Raw genomic sequence first — 17913 nt, forward strand, 5'->3', positions numbered from 1 at the left:
TATGATGGTATGAAAGATTTTGATCTGCAGATGTGGCCACCCAGGCAAATCACATACTCACTGAACCAAATTTGGGGCATTGTCGAGATACTGAAAAATCCATTTGGCCTCCCAGATTACACTATAGTTGCGAGTCTTTCTGTCCTAAAAACATAATCATAGTTTGCAATTTCTTAGATGCTGACCCTTAAGAAGTACAATTCACACAAGGAGGCTGATTCTACATCAGCAAAGAGAAGCACTACTATAAGGATCAGTGTTTCAATATGTTGTGATGAGTTTTTGACACAAGCACCTCTATCTTTTTTAGTATTCCAGCATGTAGTAATCTAGCATGTTTGCTAGGATAAATGCAAAGGGTCTCAGTCACATCCCTGGTTCAGCACAGACATGCTTAGTATCCAAGGCAGCCTAGAGAGTAGATGAGGTAACTCTGCTGGGCGTAGCTGTAAGGTCAACAAATTGGAAAAAGCCACAACTCACCCTTGGGAAGGATTAAATACGCTGACATCCTCCAAATTGATTTACCTAGATCAGACCACATGTTAATGAGGCAGGCAAGTTACTCTAATTCATTGTTACTATTCTAAATGCAGAGACCTTTTCACATTAAAGGGGCGGGACCATGGATTCAAATGAGCATTACTTACTTGTGGCTTGTCACTCATCATGCCTGGGCCAATGTCCTTAGAAACATTCACAATCATTGTCATTAAACTGCACCCAAAAGAACTGGACATTCAAAGAGCACAGCTTCTAAAAAAAAAAAAACAAAAAAAAACAAAGAGCACAGCTTCTAAGAAATGAAGTGAGTTTTCTTCCTCTATTATCTGCACCTCTGAATAGAGGTACATGAATGCTCTAAGCACTTAGATTTCCTCTGGGTGCAGACATTTCTACGTGCTGTAAGAATTTCTATTATTTGAAGGATCCCCTTGAAAATGTCTCAGTCACTTTTCAACACTGACTCCTCAGTAGCATAGGAACAGTATTTATACCACAGATGTAATATCTATAGATCTCAACTTTGTCCAAATCGTGAGTTGGGAAGACAGGATTTCTTCACAGCTTCAAACCCATCACTGAGCTTTATCTACATGAAAAGGTAAAATTCCTGCCTATAAGAAAGGAACATTTATTGGTATGTTTTTATTATAAGTCATACACATACAGTGGTTTGGAATAATCATCTAGTTAAGTTTGCCTAATAGATAAATAAATACATAGATTGAAGGGCCAGATAGTAAATACTTTAGACTCTGTAGGCCATATGGTCTATTGCAACTTTCCAACTCTGCTGTTATAGTATGAAAGCAACCATAAACAATGTGTAAATGAATATGCATAACTGTTTTTCAAGAAATTTTTCTTTATGGGCAACACGGAAATTTGAACTTCATATGTTTTTTGCCTCACAAAATATGACTCTTAATGTTTTTTCAACAATTTAACAATGTAAAAAACATTCTTTGTTGATAGGATCATACCAAAACAGGTGGCAGGCTGCATTTGGCCTATAGCTCATAGTTTATTAACCCCTGCCTTAACCCATAGCTTTGAAAATAAGATATAAAACTTCTTTGCTTATGTTTCATTTTAATGTTTGAACTCATCTCCTTGACTGGAGAGATGATCCGTGGAATTATGAAAACACATATAGGATAATTATTGCAGCATAGAAAGATTAGGAATTTCACATTTTACTTTTATAGTTAGAAAAACATCCAGAAGACAAAAAAATCAAGAAACATCAAAACAATTTTCATTACTATATATACTTTGAGAAAGATTGCTATAATTTTTATTTATTTTTACTACTCTTTGGGTTAAATTTTTCCTAGAAAAATGTACTCCTAGATTCATGATGGATTGTGAATTTTGCTTTCTAACAAATGACTATACATTATTTTTTTAAAGATTTTATTTATTTATTTATTTATTTATTTATTTATTTATTTATGATACAGAGAGAGAGGCAGAGACATAGGCAGAGGGAGAAGCAGGTCCTCAAGGGGAACCTAATGTGGGACTCAATCCTGGGGCCCCGGGTTCACACCCTGAGCCAAAGGCAGATGCTCAACCACGGAGCCACCCAGGCATCCCATGACTATCCATTATTCATAGTCCTAGAAAACCCCCAATAAAAATTACTTTTTCTGAGACACCTAGGTGGCTCTGTCGGTTGAGTGTCTGCTTTCACCTCAGGTCAGGATCTCAGAGTCCTGGGATCGAGTCCTACAACGGGCTTCCTGCTGAGTGGGGAGTCTGCTTCTCTTGAGCCTCCCCCTCCCTCTGCTCATGCTCTGTCTCTTTCTCAAAGAAATAAATAAAATCTTGAAAAGGATTACATTTTTCTGATTACAAAATCTCTATTTGCTTATTTTAAATTACATGGAAAATGCACAAGAGCACAGATTACTTCTAGTTCAAGAAAGATTGTGTTTAAAATCAAGAGATTTAAAAAAAATCTTTTTTGTGTCTATAGCCATTATATAAAAGTTTTTCTGTTGGCAAATCAAATGTCAAATAAAACACTTGGCTAGAATGCTTATCGTTTAACCCTGCTCGTAGAGTCAGGGTGAAGCAAAGTTCTCTAATTCTAAATATTTGTTGGTAAATGTTGCTCCACTGGCTACTTGGAAATCAGTTTCCATCAGATTAGGTAAAGCCTGCTAACCAAACACAGCAGCAGTTAGAACTTCAGTGGGAAAACAGCCTGCTTTTCTCCTGTACCTATGTGCATCTTTGTCCCTGGCCTCAATTCTTTCACCCTCTGCCTTCTCTGGTATAAAATGTCTTTGGCTTGCAAAGCAATGTCAGTGAGTTTATTCGTACATTTTGTGGCAGGCCCACTATGAACTGTGGACTGCACAGGTGTTCATTCATTCTGTGTGACTGGGGCTTCTTCGAGTAGACTTGCTTGTTGGCATAGCTCAAAGCAGCACCCCTGTAGCTTCCTTTTAATGGGAATATGAACACTGAGAGTGAAGCTGTGGGCTTGCAGGACTTTCTTCAGGCAAATTCAGCTCTTTAAAGAAAAATAACAACAATTCTTTGCCTTCAAACCCCTTTTCCCTGCCCCCAAAGCACACCCCAAATCAGACAGGCCAGATGTTTATGAAAACTGCAGTTTCCGCAATCAAAAGTACAACATTTACCATAGCTTTTATCAAAGATTTCAATTCCCCTCATCTTAAGGAAAATGACCCTTTTATTTTGTTGTGGACATAAAATTATGGCCCTGGGAAAATTGGAAGCATTTCTGTTGAGGGAAATCAATTTTCTCACTGCCATATATGATCAACATGTCATAGCCATCACCAGATAATAATAGTAAAGTACAAGTAAAATGGCTGGTAATACTGGCTTTAAGGGTAGCAAAAGATAGAAGCAGGATAACACCCCCCCCCCCTTTTAAAGCATGTTTGCAAAAAGGAAAGAAGAAGAAAAAGAAGATAAACCTCTAAGGGTTATTTTTGTTCACTAATTTTCTTCCTTCCCACTCCACTTTCTTCCTTTCGCTAGTGCTTTCTAGAGTGTAAGTATTTTATTTTGTGTACTAATCGGCCAAAGCATTAATGAAACTGTAGAGATATGTGTTCTTCCTGGAAAAGAGTAAGCACTTTATGTGTAAACCACTCTGGCTCCTTTTCAATCATCCTGTTAATGGGTGGCTAATTGTCAAAAGATGTGACCAGAGCGAGATGACCCAAGAGTGTGTTTAGAGGGGAGGCAATAGGGAAAGTACAGAAGCGGCTTCTTAATTTGGATCCTGCAAACAAAAGGAAACATCAAATCTGACCTCGCTGCTGGAGTGTTAATGGCTTTCTCCCATCGCACCCCCTGCCACTTAGCATCTTTTGTGCCCCACCCTGGGAAGCTTCCCGGCAGAAGTGTGCATTAGCAGAACTCTACAGTTACAAAATGCTGCTTACTAACAGACGAGGGGGAAAACCTTCAGAGTGATTAAATGTTCTTTGGACAAACACATCCACAGCCATAAAAGTGCCATCTTTATTTCAGGCAGGTCTCTCAGTGATGTCCCTGCTGTGGTCACCAGCACAAAGGAGCATTGTACCCAGAATGTCACTGAAACCCTTCAAAGGAGATCCAAGCTCTCTCTCTTTGTAGAAAAGTTGGACCCATACATGAATATGGGAAGATAAAACTGCATTAATTCAGGCCAACACTATAACTGAGAAAACAGCAGACAAGATTTTGGCAAAATTTCAAATATTTAAAATAATTCAACTGTTTAAAAACAAACAAACAAAAGTAATCATAAATAAATAAACAATAGCAATGACAAAAACTCAACTGCATATTTTGGAATGAAAATGAGAGTGGAAAGTAAGAATGAGAGGAAAAACAGCGAAATCTAGGCTAGGAGAAACTCATGGATATAGTAAATGTTTCTGCACAAAGATGTTCTTAGAAGGATTATTTAAGGGGCTCCTGGGTGACTCAGTCAGTAAGTGTCTGCCTTCAACTCAGGTCATGATCCCAGAATCCTGGGATTGAGCCTTGGGTTCCCTGCTGGGCAAGGAGTTTGCTTCTTCCTCTCCCTGGGCCCTCCCTCCCCACTCCTCCTCATGCTTTCTCTCTCAAATAAATAAATAAATTTTTTTTAAAAAGAAGAAATATTATTTAGAACTGAAAATAACCTACATAGCTAGCACTAAAGGATTTAGAAAGACAAAGTATGGCGCGTATGTTGGATAACATATTTTGCAGCTGTTAAAAATATTGGTTTTGGAAAAAATAATGCTTCAAGAAATATGAGAAAACATATACTATAGGTCTGACTAAAAAATAAATGATAAGTTATAGCCACAGAAAAAAATGCATGCTCAGGAAAATGTACTAAAACATATCAATGACAGTATTATGGGTGAACTATGCTTCCCTTCTATTCCAATTGCTAGTGATTTGGATATTGTATTGATTAAAAACAAAACAAAAACACAGAAAAAAAAAGAAAAAGAAAAAATGGCCCAAGAAACTCTTTTTGGTGGGCAAGAACATCATTCAAAAAAGAGAAATTTTATCTCCAGATTTTATTAGAATTTTCCATTGTTTATATGGAATAAAAAGATGCTACAGGCTCTTTCTAACCTCAAAGAGGCCATGTCATTCTGTTCCTAACAGCAAAGCCCCCAGTGCCCTCCTAACTCAGACTTCAAAACATCATATGTCTCTTGGCTGCTGATTTCCAGAGATATCAAGAAATTTGCAGATCTACACAATGCCTACATAATGACAGTTAAGTAGATAACATCTGTAGTAAAAATCAGCTTTTTCCCCTCATTCATTTTATAACCTTTCCTCCGCCTGCTTTTCCTTATACAATGAATGTGTGAATAGTTCATCTGTAAGTTTATTTCTAGCTAAATCTCTTCTTTTTAAAGACTGAGAGTGTCTAGGTATCCATGTCCTGGCCCATTTCCTGTTCTCACTTCCCCAAATGGGTGGGTTATCTTCAGGTCATGATGCAAGTTTTACATCAGGAAGCTACCCATCCTAATGGAGGAGATTGGGTGCCTGTTGGCCCACTTAGCACTGTGGCTGGTCAGGCTCTCAATCTCAACTCTCCAGACAGTGGGTGGACCATGTGTTGGAAAAGATCAAAATCAGTGGCTTATTGGAGTGGAATGGTTGTGAGAGAGGTGTTCAAAGAACACTTCCTGTCAGTTAGTAAAAGCACATCAATAAAAATAAATCAATGCCCACTTGTTTTCTAGGAATCTGCTTCATATTCAGCAAAGGCTCCCATTATGCTGCATTTCTAATTGAGTAGCCTAGAAAAGATGTGGTTTAAGCTAGAGTAAAATATCCTGAAGAAAAGCATTACTCTGAGGTGCTGAATCTTCCTTTGTGCACCAAAATATAAAACAAAGATAGACTCAGCTATAAAGAAATGAAAATACTCTGTGATGTAATTGGGAAGTGGATTGTGAAGGATAACTTAAGTTTGATTCTTGACTTCTTAAGTGTGTGGCTTTGATTACATCTTTCCCTTTTAGAACCTTAGTTTTATTACTTGTAAAACAAAAGGATTGACCTGGATCAGGGGACTCTACATGGCACATATACTACCACTCACCCATGTGACACTTGGGACAGACATTGCTAATCAGTTGTGGCTCTTTCTTACTGAGCCACACACTGAGGCCTCATAATCCATTTGATGGTGCTCCTGGAAGCCATCATTAATCAATAAGTTTAGATATAATGGATAAAACTTCTCCATTAAGGCCAAAATGAGTTCCTAAGTCTCTGACCCTCCATGACCCTATATATTTTTTTCTCAGTTCTTAACAGAACAGAATTAAGACCTTGTAGATATCTAGATATCTAGACCACAAGTCCTTTGATACTCTGTAGGCTCCAAATCAACTTTGCTCCAAAGTTACATATAAGTGGTACTATGTTTCAAGAACTACTGTGCTAAAAGCACCAGCTTATCCAAATTCTGTTTCCCTTTTTAGAAGCCAGTTTGTACCAATGGCAGATAGCTAGTGTTTCTTTGTCTGGCTTCAGTTACTTGGCAATTTCTACCATTACTATCTTATGTACTGTAGTAGGAAGGCAGGCATTATTAATTCTTATAAGTGCAGGATTATATACATTAATTCATAATTTTAATAGCTGACATTCAGAGTTAGACATAATTTTATTTTCTTTCCAAACCCATAGAAAAGAGCAATATTGAGCCCTTCTATAGATTAGCTGTTATGTTATCCAGAATCCAGCTGAACTGCTGCATTATATGCTCATGCTATGAAAATAGGATCATGTCCCTTTTTCAAAACCTGTTGTTGCTCCACTGGCTCATTGGGTGCAGACTCATTGCTTTGTGCTTTACAGACTGTTATTAGTTGGATTTATCACTGTGCCCTCATGTCTCATTATTTATCTTCCACCGTCACTCTGTGCTTGCTGTCTCTGTCACTGGCCCGGGATTAGGGGAAGGCAAGTGAGGAGGCAAGGGTGCAAAATCTATAAGGGCAAGATCTCAGAGTTGTACTCAGCTTTCTTAAATTTTGTATCCTAGACAGTTCACTTGTCTTATTGTAGTTCTGGCTTTGCCTTGTGTGATCACCTAAAAATACCAATTTTTATTTCTTTACCAGTTTTTAGGTCTTTGAAGCTAATTCACATGCATAGTCTAATTTTATTCTTTCAGCCCCTAGAAAGGCTGATGAAATTATTTTCCCCATTCCATGAGGCTACACATATTTTAGTTTCACAAAAGTTAAAAGTTAAGGAATCTCAGAACTTGATATCAAGTGTTCTGAATCTGAGTAGAATATTCTTCCCAGCAGAATGAAACTTAACCCCATTTTCTGTGCTCAGTAACAAAGCATGCCTTTTTCTTCCTTCAAAATATACATTTTAACTAACTTTTCAGTTATAATTATTTCATTTATTCCAAGATATTTCCCATTCCCATGTATTATTCCTCATTTGCTTTTGCAAATGTCTATTATGTGTTATTTATTATCTCTTAACTTTTGGGGGGACATCCTGTTTCCTTAATAGGTTGACCATTTTTTGAGGTGTGAGCAATATGTAATCTATAAAATCTTAAAATCTGGGATCCCTGGGTGGCGCAGCGGTTTGGCGCCTGCCTTTGGCCCAGGGCATGATCCTGGACACCCGGGATCGAATCCCACGTCGGGTTCCCGGTGCATGGAGCCTGCTTTTCCCTCTGCCTGTGTCTCTGCCTCTCTCTCTCTCTCTCTCTATCTCTCTCTATGACTATCATAAATAAATAAAAAAATAAAAAAAAATTTTAAAAAAATCTTAAAATCTATAGAGCCTGAACTTGTCAATGGATTCTGTGAAAGATAGAAAGATTTATATTTATAGGCAAGCTTTATAGATGAAGAAACTGAGTGATAAGGAATGATGATGACAGCTAGCAATTATTAAGGACATCAGTGTTGCAAGGACTGTGCTAAACAATGAACATGCAACATTTTCATGGATTTCACAACCCAATGAGTTAGTTGTTCTTATTCACATTTTAAAAATGAAAAACAAAGTTTTAGGAAAAATAACAAACTGCCTATAGTCATAGCACTTATAAATTCAGGGCCAGAATTCAAACCCAGGTCTGACTCCATAATCCATGCATTTGAATGACCAGTCAAGGGCTGCAGAACCAGTGAAGGTTAAGTTGGAATTTGAGTCTAAGATGTAGTTCCTTTTTTGTTGTCCTAGTCTGCTTCTGATTTTCTGAAAAAAGTATAGGTATTTTATTTTTTATACTTTTTATTTAAGTGAACTGACATTATATTAATTTTAGCTTATCTTTACTAATTTGAATGTCCCCTTGCTCAAAATAAAAGCCTAAATAGAAACATTACCAGCTTCTGTATCTGCTACTTGTTTATGGAATGGATGTAGTGTCTTTTGAACATGCAAATATAAAGATTGCTCATTAGGATGTAGCTTCCATGTCTGTGCCTTACAGGTTAAGAAGCATAAGAAGGCCTGTGGATCCCTAAGTGAAAAAAGGAAGTGGGTTCTGAGAACCATATAGCACAGGGATGGCAAATAAGCAGCATGACTAATCTATCCCAGCCTTCTTTCCAGTGGGACTTGTAGTGCCTCACAACCCACTTCAGTACAGAACTCCAGGCAGCCACTACCACTGACTAGGGCTGGCTCTAGAGAGAAAACCTACTTGACATCGTTGACGATGGAGTGGAAGAGACTTAGTTTCCGGCCCTGGAAGTGGTACTTATTGGCTGAGTGGCCCTGGGCAAGTTATTTAACCTTGAAGATCCTCAATCATATCATTATTAAATAGAGGTAATGATAATGCCTTCTTTCCAGACTTGCTGTGAGGGTTAAAATGAAATACAACATAAGACCTGAATAGACATTAAGTATCTTGAAAACAAAGCAGGAAAAATGCATTTTTAAACTTCTCTTTCTAATTGCAAAGTCATCCAGAAATCAAAAATAATGATTGAGGAGACTCCAATATCCCATCTTTTTTGTTTTCTGATTTCTGAGCTTAATCAGAATATTTTGGGGTTTTCACAAATTTTTTTGTTCCTTTTTAAAAATGTAATGCCATCAGTTTATGGAATTTGAAGTCAGCCAGACCTAGGTTTGAGTTACAATTCTGTCATTTACTTGGAGTCTAGAGATAATGCTGAACTTCCAAGCATCTATCTCCTTATTTATAAAACAGGAATAACATTACCTATATCACAAAGCTACTGTGAGATTAAATAAGACAAAAGCACATAAGCCATAAATCACTTAGTAAATATTCCTTGTAATCATTCCTGCAAGGCAGGTCTCTAAGGGGCACCTATGCGCATTCCAGTGAAAGGAGCCATCTGGCCATGACACTGCACTTTGAGCCTGTCCTGTTTAGTGGGACCATTGTGCTAGCTGCTGTTTACCCAACTCTGATGAAGTTACTCAGTTCTCGTCCTTGGGTGCTTCCTGGCCCTTGTGCAATATCTCCTGGTTTGAGGCTGGATCCTCGAAGATCATGTGACCTAGTCACAACAGAGATGGTTATGCTTTAACTCCCTTTTGTACTCAGTGTTATGAACTATCAAGCAGAAAGAGACTGAAGGTACAGAGTTGGGGAATATTAGGGATCCTGCTCTACCTGATTTTTTATTCTGATTCAATAATTACTGATTGCCTACCATGCACCTGGCTCCAAGTGTATAAACAGGACATGCCCCTGCCTTGGGGGAATTCTGAGCCTGGTGATATGTGGAGAGAATAAAATTTCCCTTATATGAACAGTTACACAAAAGGTAAGTTGGATATAATAAGATTCTTTCAAGAAATATGTTTGAGTACATATGCCAACTTCAACGAGAGTACAAGTTTCTCAAAAGATCCTTTGAGATTGGAAGAAGGAAAGTGTAGCAGCATGACTAATTTATCCCAGCCTTCTTTCCAGTGGGACTCTGTAGTGCTTCACAGCCCACTACAGTACAGAACTCTAGGCAACCACTACCACTGACCAGGGCTGGCTCTAGAGAGAAAACCTGGAAATAAAAGCTACCAAGACATATGCAGACTTTAATGCGTATGGAAAATTTCTGTTGAATATATATAAAAATTGAAAATGAAAAATTTTTTCAAGTATATACACACACATATCATAAGTCTAAAGCTCAGTGAACTTTCACAAAGTGGACACACTGATGTAAACAATATGCTGATTGAGAAACAGAACCCTACCAACCCTCTCAAGCCCTCCCATCATGTCCTTTCTAGTCACTGCCCTCAGGGTAACTGGTATCTTATATCCTAATAGCATGAAATATATTTTTGTATCTGTGCACCTCATGTAAGTAGAAAAGTTGAGAGCATTTTCCCATTGAACATCAATTTATTATTTGATGCTTTCTTCATTAAACAAAACCAGGAAAGTTTGACTCACTGTATAGGCATGGAATAAAATATTCTCAGGCTTACATAAGAATCACCAACTCTTTCTGCCCAGGATGATGTCTTTGTATCTGAATGTTCTGATCCTGGAGGTTACATTTCAGAATGTGAACTCATTCATTAGAAAAAGCTTTATTTGATGGAGAGCCAGGTACTCGCTTCCCAGCAACACAGCTTAAGTAAATGCTCAACTCAGACAGTCAACATTACTGTCTCAAAAATCTTTCATTCTGACATATTATCACACATTTGTCATTAGGGAACTGCATACTCACATATGTCCATAAATATTTGGTCTTAGTAGACCCAAGTTGACCTGCTTGAGAATCAGAAGGGGGAAAAATCTTATCTCTGTCCTTGGAAAACGTACAATTAAATGAAGGGAAAGTTTGAATGTGGCCTCTGAGAGACTCTGTTTCCTTGAAAACAAAATCATTTTGCTCTAGTCAATCAATAACTACATGGTAAATGTGAATCTTAGGCTCAGAAAGAGGTTATCAGCCACAACATTTCTTAACACTTTCATAATGTTATCAGGAATTAAAAGGTAACATTTATCAAATATTTACAAGTTGCGTGGGACACAGTGGTGTGTAAACATATGAATCTGATAATATCCAAGCTGCAGTTTTAAAACAGATCCAAAAAAATCTCAAAAATGTTTACTCTTCAATGATACATTCTCCATCATGTAAAATTTTAACTATTGAGATGCTCTAATGACATGTGGAATGGGTCACACCAGGAGGAATGTATCTCAGGTGAAAGGTCAATATCAACACAGATAAAAGAGATTGCATTAGGTAGGTTATGCCAACCAGGAAGGACACACATTTTATACATGTAAAGAAAAAAAAAACTTATGAATGGAAAATCAGTTGATTTTAACTGTTATAAATGGAAAATCAACATCAGTTGATTACATATAAAAGGTGTGTATTGAAGAACACAAAAAAGAAATATCCCCATCTTCCTATGGTTAACTCTATTCTCCCTTTTATTATCTGTAGTGGCATTTGTCCAGATTTTTGGGGGACAGAAACTTCATTTATCATTCTCTTTCTCCTGTCTCCTGGGCACTTTGCCTCTGATTAGAGCTTATTCAGTGGCCTCTAGAGCCACTTCTATTGTGGTGGACCTTTATTCTATTAATTAGAGAGATGGTCTAGAAAATAAGAGGAAGGGGAGGAGGAGGAAAACAGAAGCATAAGCTGGGAGACAATAATCATAAAGAAAAAAGATCACTAGTTGGAAGAGTCACACAGCCCCAACACCTCAATCTCTACACACAAAGACACCCTCCTCTTGGTGAACTTGAATGGTTCATGACCCTGCTGTTCAGTTTGTACCTTGCACATTGCTGCTGTCTCTACCATCTCTTACCTGTGGGCCATGTATGAGGGCCAGAGCTCAGACAGTACTAGTGTGGGCTGGACTGGAGAGTAAGGTATATAGCTGTGGTGCTCTGAAAGATTTAGAACAATAAAATAACACTTTCCAGAAAAGAAAATTTCCTAAAGTAGATTTTATTGGTAGAACATTTGTTTCTTTGTTTTCAGAGTTGAAAGTGCTTACATTGTGAATTTCTTAGTTCTTAAATCTGAGAACTGTATTAGCTCTACAGTGATGGCAAACGGCAGCTAGAAATTCAAGGTTGCATCACAAGGGTAATTGGAAATAAGGCTCATATGGCCTTATAGAAATAAAACAACAACATCAACAAAATGTTTCTTCCTAAAACACAGTAGGTGAAGATTTTTATCAAACATGGGAAGGGGAACTGGGGATCAAGAGAACCAGGACTTGAATATCATGAGACATTGGGCTTCTACAGAGCAGGCATATGCATATTTTTTATTTCAGCATTTTGCTGAGAATGAAATGCTACAAGATGTAAAAGGTAATTATTCATTTTATTTTCATGCATAACAAATTAATGAAATAAAAAACATCCTAAGCTTTTTAAGTTAGGCTGTAGAATATAAATCAGATACCAGTTCATTAAATAGATATTCACCCTGTATAAATATGGGTGGGGAAAAAGGAGAGCTTTATAACTAATTGACTTCCTGCCCCAGGCACCCAAACGTCTTTCTGCAACTCTGGATTTGTCCCTCCAGGATACTACTGCCAAAATGATCAACACAGGGTCCCAAAATAACAATTTATTCTGCCCAAAGGACATTGTGCCCTCAGTCTCCTGGCCAGATGAATTGGCACAATTACATCCTTCTCTCTTGCTTTCCCCCTTAGGATATCCTAGGTGTCAGGGCTTTACATGTTGCGATGATTCAGAGCAAAAAATCTGCTAAGAGGAAAGACAGTGCTACAAGCGTCTTCTTAGATTCTTAGGTCCAAACTGATGGAGCAAAACACAAATCCTCCAATGGTTTGTTTCCTTCAAAACTTCACTGCCCCTCAGGCACATCCACAGATCAAGTGGAAAGCTAAATCCTTTCCTGACTCCTGACACAAATATATTGGCGTTAACCAACAATGGTCCCAAATTAACCAATTTCAAATCTTTTCCACTGCCTCCCTCCCCTTACCAAGAATTAGTGACTTAAAGACCATTGTGCAAATGCCAGTTTAATCTGCTGAGCTACAGTTCTCTCTCTGAAGCAGCCTGATAGAAAAGAAAACATATATTCATTTCCACTTTAGGAAATAGAACTCTGTTCATTGTGGTTTCTTGATGATTCCTTCTTATTTGCTTTGCATATTTTGCCTTAAAACTATCTTCTATCAGTATGTTCCTTTGGAGAGTTTTTGGTTTTTTTTTTTTTTTTACTAAAGTTCCTTTACTCATTTTTCTTTCTGAGTCAGACTCACTGAGCTCTGCATGAACAAACCCTTTCATCAGGAAACCCCACAGCTCACCCTCAGGATGTTTAGGAACAGGCATGTATCTGCTGCAAAAAAAAAACTTTTCTCGATATAAATAAGTTCAAGGTAGGATTCTTAGCAAAGAGCTTGGCAGTTGAAAGAAGAAGGTGGTCATTTCCTCGGACAGAGGCTCAACATCCAACCCACTGAGGCCTGCAGTGGGGACTGCCAGGTATTAGAATGTGTGATTCTAAAGCCAAATGCAGGTAGGTACTTAAGCATTGTTTCTGACCCTCAAGTGCTACCTGCTGGAGAATTACTCACCACCAGTACTTCACTGCGATTTAAAAAAGATGATGCTATTACTTCCTGGGGAGAGAGATGGGAGAGCAAAAGTACCAGGAAAATTCCCAATGAAAATGAAAAAAGAGGAGGCATTTATATAAGAATTCCTTAGTAGTCCTTCAAGACTAAAATCTTATATATAAAATTTTGCAACAAAACACAAATAGGCCATGTCTATTCACTGCTCATCTCTGGGACTCTTACCAAGAGGGACGTAGCTTTCTATTGAACTATCAGTTTAACGAAGGTGAGTTCATCTGAAGGATCACCTTCATTTTCCATTTGTTCATACAATCAGTCACTATTAATTACTGAGTGCCAACTTATGCCAGGTGTGGTAGTAGGTACTGGAGATACAATAGTGAACCAAACCAGACATTTCTACCTCTCCATATAGGTGAAGAACAAGACATTAATTAATTAATCACACAAATAAACATAAGATTACTAAGCCCTCCAAGGAGAGGAACATGGGACTATGCAAACCCATAATAGTATTGTTTGTCCTAGTCAAGAAGGCAGGGAATGCTTACCTGAGGAAGCGTTGATTGAGGGGCTGAGGAGATGGCTGGATTGGGAAGAATGAGAATGGACTGAGGTAAGATAGGCCAGAAACAGACCTTTAGGCACACGATCATGCAGGCACTCATTAAGGCCGTGTCAAGGCTTGGGTTTTATCCTAAGAGCAATGGAAAGCATTGAAGGGTTTTACACACGAGAAATGATAGGATATGATATGAGATGACATGACGTGACATAACACTATTAGGTTGGATTTCTCTGCCTGCAGCAGGTTGGTGGTGGCAAGAACAGAAGGGCAGGCAAGCTATCAATAGACAGAAAGGGACCAGAAAGGTGACTGGTAGAGGTTATTTCATTTAGAAATCTTTACACATTGATTAAATCAATCTGATACTGTCTCGTCAACAAATGGTGTTAGGAAAACCGGACAGCAATATGTGGAAGAATGAAACTGGACCATTTCCTTACACATACACAAAAATAAATTCAAAATGGATGAAAGACCTAAATGTGAGACAGGAAACCATCAAAATCCAAGAAAAGAACACAGGCAGCAACCTCTTTTACCATGGCTGTAGCAACTTCTTACTAGACACGTTGCTGGAAGCAAGAGAAACAAAAGCAAAAATGAACTATTGGGACTTCATCAGGATGAAAACCTTCTGCATGATAAAGGAAACAATCAACAAAACTAAAAAGCAGCTTACAAAATGGGAGAAGATATTTGCAAATGACATATTTGTTGAAAAGTTAGTATCCAAAATCTGTAAAGGACTTATCAAATTCAATACCCCCAAAACAAATAATCCAGTTAAGAAATGAGCAGAAGACACAAATAGACATTATTCCAAAGAAGATAGCCAGATGGCTAATAGACACATGAAAAGATGCTCCACATCACTTATCAAGCAAATATAAATCAAAACCATGATGAGATATCACCTCACACCTGTCAGAATGGCTAAAATTAACAACTCAGGAAACAAAAGATGTTGACAAAGATACAGAAAAGGGGAACCTTCTAACACTGTTGATGGGAAATGCACACTGGTGCAGCCACTTTGGAAAACAATATGGAGGCTCCTCAAAAAGTTAAAAATAGAACTATCCTATGATTCAGCAGATGCACTACTAGGTGTTTACCCAAAGGATACAAACATATGGATTTGAAAGGGTACATACATGCACCCCAATGTTTATGGCAGCAATATCAACAGAACCAAACTATGAAAAGAGCCCAAGTGTCCATGGACTGATGAATGGATAAAGGAGACGTAGCATTTATGCACAATGGAATATTACTCAGGATTCAAAAATAATGAAATTTTGCCATTTACAATAATGTGGATGGAGCTAGAATGTATTATGCTAAGCAAAATAAGTCAATGGGAGAAAGACAAATACCATATGACTTCACACATATGTGGAATTTAGGAAACAAAACAGGTGAACATATAGGAAGGGGGGGAAAGAGAGAGGAAAGCAAACTAGAAGAGACTCTTAATGATAGAGAACAAACTGAGAGTTGATTGGAGGGAGGGTGGGGGGATAGGTTAAATGAGTGATGGATATTAAGGATGGCCCTTCTATGATGAGCATTGGGTGTTATATGTAAGTGATGAATCACTAAATTCTACTCCTGAAAAAATAAAAGAAGAAGAAGAAGGCCTGGAAAATGGCATGACTGGTTATCTTTAGAGCAGTGGTTCTCAGTGGGAGTGATTCTGCTGCTAAGAGATGTATGTACGGGGCAATGACTAGTAACTTTTTTAGGAGGAGTATAACTGGCATAGAACATTATATTAGTTTATAATTATATTAATATACATGAGACAATATTTGTATATATATCAAAATGATCACAATAAGCCTAAGTTAACATCTATCACCATACATAATTACAAAATGTATTTTTCTTATGGTGAGAAATTTTAAGATCTATTCTGCTAGCAACTTGCAAGAGTGTAATACAGTATTGTTAACTGTAGTCACTATGGTGTACATCTCATGGTTATTTATTTTAAACTTGGAAGTTTGTACATTTTTATCCCCCTTCACTTATTTTTCCCACCCATACCCCCTGCCTCTGGCAATCACCAATCTGTCATCTGTATCTATTTTTCATGGAAAAATACTTTTTAAAAATTTTTTAAAAAGATTTTATTTATTTATTGATAAATAAATAAATAAGAGAGAGAGCGAGAGAGAACGCAGCAGAGACACAGGCAGAGGGAGAAGCAGGCTCCATGCAGGGAGCCCAATGTGGGACTCGATCTGGGGTCTCCAAGATCAGGCCCTGGGCTGAAGGCGGCGCTAAACCACTGAGCCACCGGGCTGCCCTGGAAAAATACTTTTAAGTGAGTGTTGTTCTCATGAAGTATCTTTGTCTAGTTCTAAAGATAAAAGTGAGGTTATCAAAATTTATTAGCCAAAATAAAATCAATCTGATACTTACAAGGTAAATCAAATCCTGTTTTTTTGTCTGACACCCCATATAATTCTTCTGTGGGGCCTATTTACATTTTCCTACTCCCCTTTTAACATCTTTCCCTCCATTAATTCAACAGAGGATTTGCTTCTGCCATTTATAAGACAAAATCACTTAGCCAACCTGTCTAAGAATCTTTCTTGGTAAAAGGACTAATTATAGTCTCTAGTCTTTCCTCATGGGGTTGGTTATTATGAGTATAATCTGCAGTAATAGGTGTGAAAGTGCCCTGTACACTAGAATATGTGAGATCAATGTAGGTTGGCATTATTGTAATGCTTCTAATTATGTGTGACATCTGCCTTCTCTGGGAGTTAATAGAATGTCAATTTGAATATTTGGACAGGAAAAATAAGTTTAGATACTTTAATTAGGATACTCACCAAACTCCTGGCAAGGCAATAATTAGTTCAAAAGTAAAAGGGTAAAACAGAGGCAGACCTAGAGAGGATATTGGGATGACTTTGTAGCCACAGCCTCAGGTCTCTGCACATTATGAGGCTGTATTCCAATCCATTTGCTATGGTGAAAAGGCATGTGTAACGGCAGTAGGTAGCAATTGTGCCCTCAGAATGCATCCATTCACAAATGGGAGGAGCTAAAAAGGCTCTAAGAACTGAGAGATGATGTCATTGCTGTCCTTGTGGGGCACTGGCAGGGAAGAGCCTCTGGTCTCCCCAGAAGAACAAACAGCTATGCTTAACCTCCAACTTCTGTTTGTGTAAGCAGGTTCAGGATTTGATCAAACAAACCTACTTTTGACAGGGCAAGGTGGGGGGTGGTGTATCTCAGGGATGGGACTAGGGAGCAAAAGAATTAGGCAAGAGTTAAAGATAAAAATATATCAAACTTATATAGGGCTTTCCATCCAAATTCCATGGAGGCCAAGCTGCTGCAGGAATCATAGCCTTTTAGATATGTCTGTTCTCTGTTCTCTTGCCCTTCCTCATTAGAGTTCGATATAATCTCTGATGACTTTGGGAATAGAAAGGGCCCTATTCATTTTCCAGGGAAGCAGTAGGAAGTCATGAACTTGTTTGTGCAGGGGAGTGCAGAATAAGGAAGGAAGGTGTTGGGAGCATCCTCGTCATCTGTGAGCATGGTCTCTGATGCACTGAGGATCAGTTCTAACCGTATAACACTCTGGGTCTCTCCTAAGGTCATTTCAAAATGTATTGGAAAAGTCCTCTCCAAATTGAAGAGGTGAATTCTAATGTGTAGTAGTAACCCTCTCTAGATATTTCTACTTTCTCTTGGTAAGGTAGTAGTACTCCTTGGGGACAGTTATGAAGGGA

The 17913-nt window shown here is 38.0% G+C and overlaps 1 long non-coding RNA gene across 3 annotated transcripts in view; it reads right to left on the reverse strand.

Annotated features, from left to right (window-relative positions):
* Window positions 1-17173, reverse strand: part of LOC140622861 (uncharacterized) — a 48455-nt gene extending 31282 nt beyond the window's left edge. Inside the window, exons 1-4 of one of the 3 annotated variants that reach the window (XR_012022542.1) lie at window positions 17002-17173; window positions 14142-14287; window positions 11821-11902; window positions 651-756 (exon numbers count right to left, since the gene is read on the reverse strand). This is a non-coding gene — a long non-coding RNA (uncharacterized lncRNA). The remainder of the gene's footprint in view (window positions 1-650; window positions 757-11820; window positions 11903-14141; window positions 14288-17001) is intronic. The other 2 variants (XR_012022543.1, XR_012022541.1) reach the window with 2 other exon arrangements.
* Window positions 17174-17913: the final 740 nt, after the last annotated feature.

This window comes from Canis lupus, chromosome 32, assembly GCF_048164855.1.
Source record: "Canis lupus baileyi chromosome 32, mCanLup2.hap1, whole genome shotgun sequence".
NCBI lineage: Eukaryota > Metazoa > Chordata > Mammalia > Carnivora > Canidae > Canis > Canis lupus.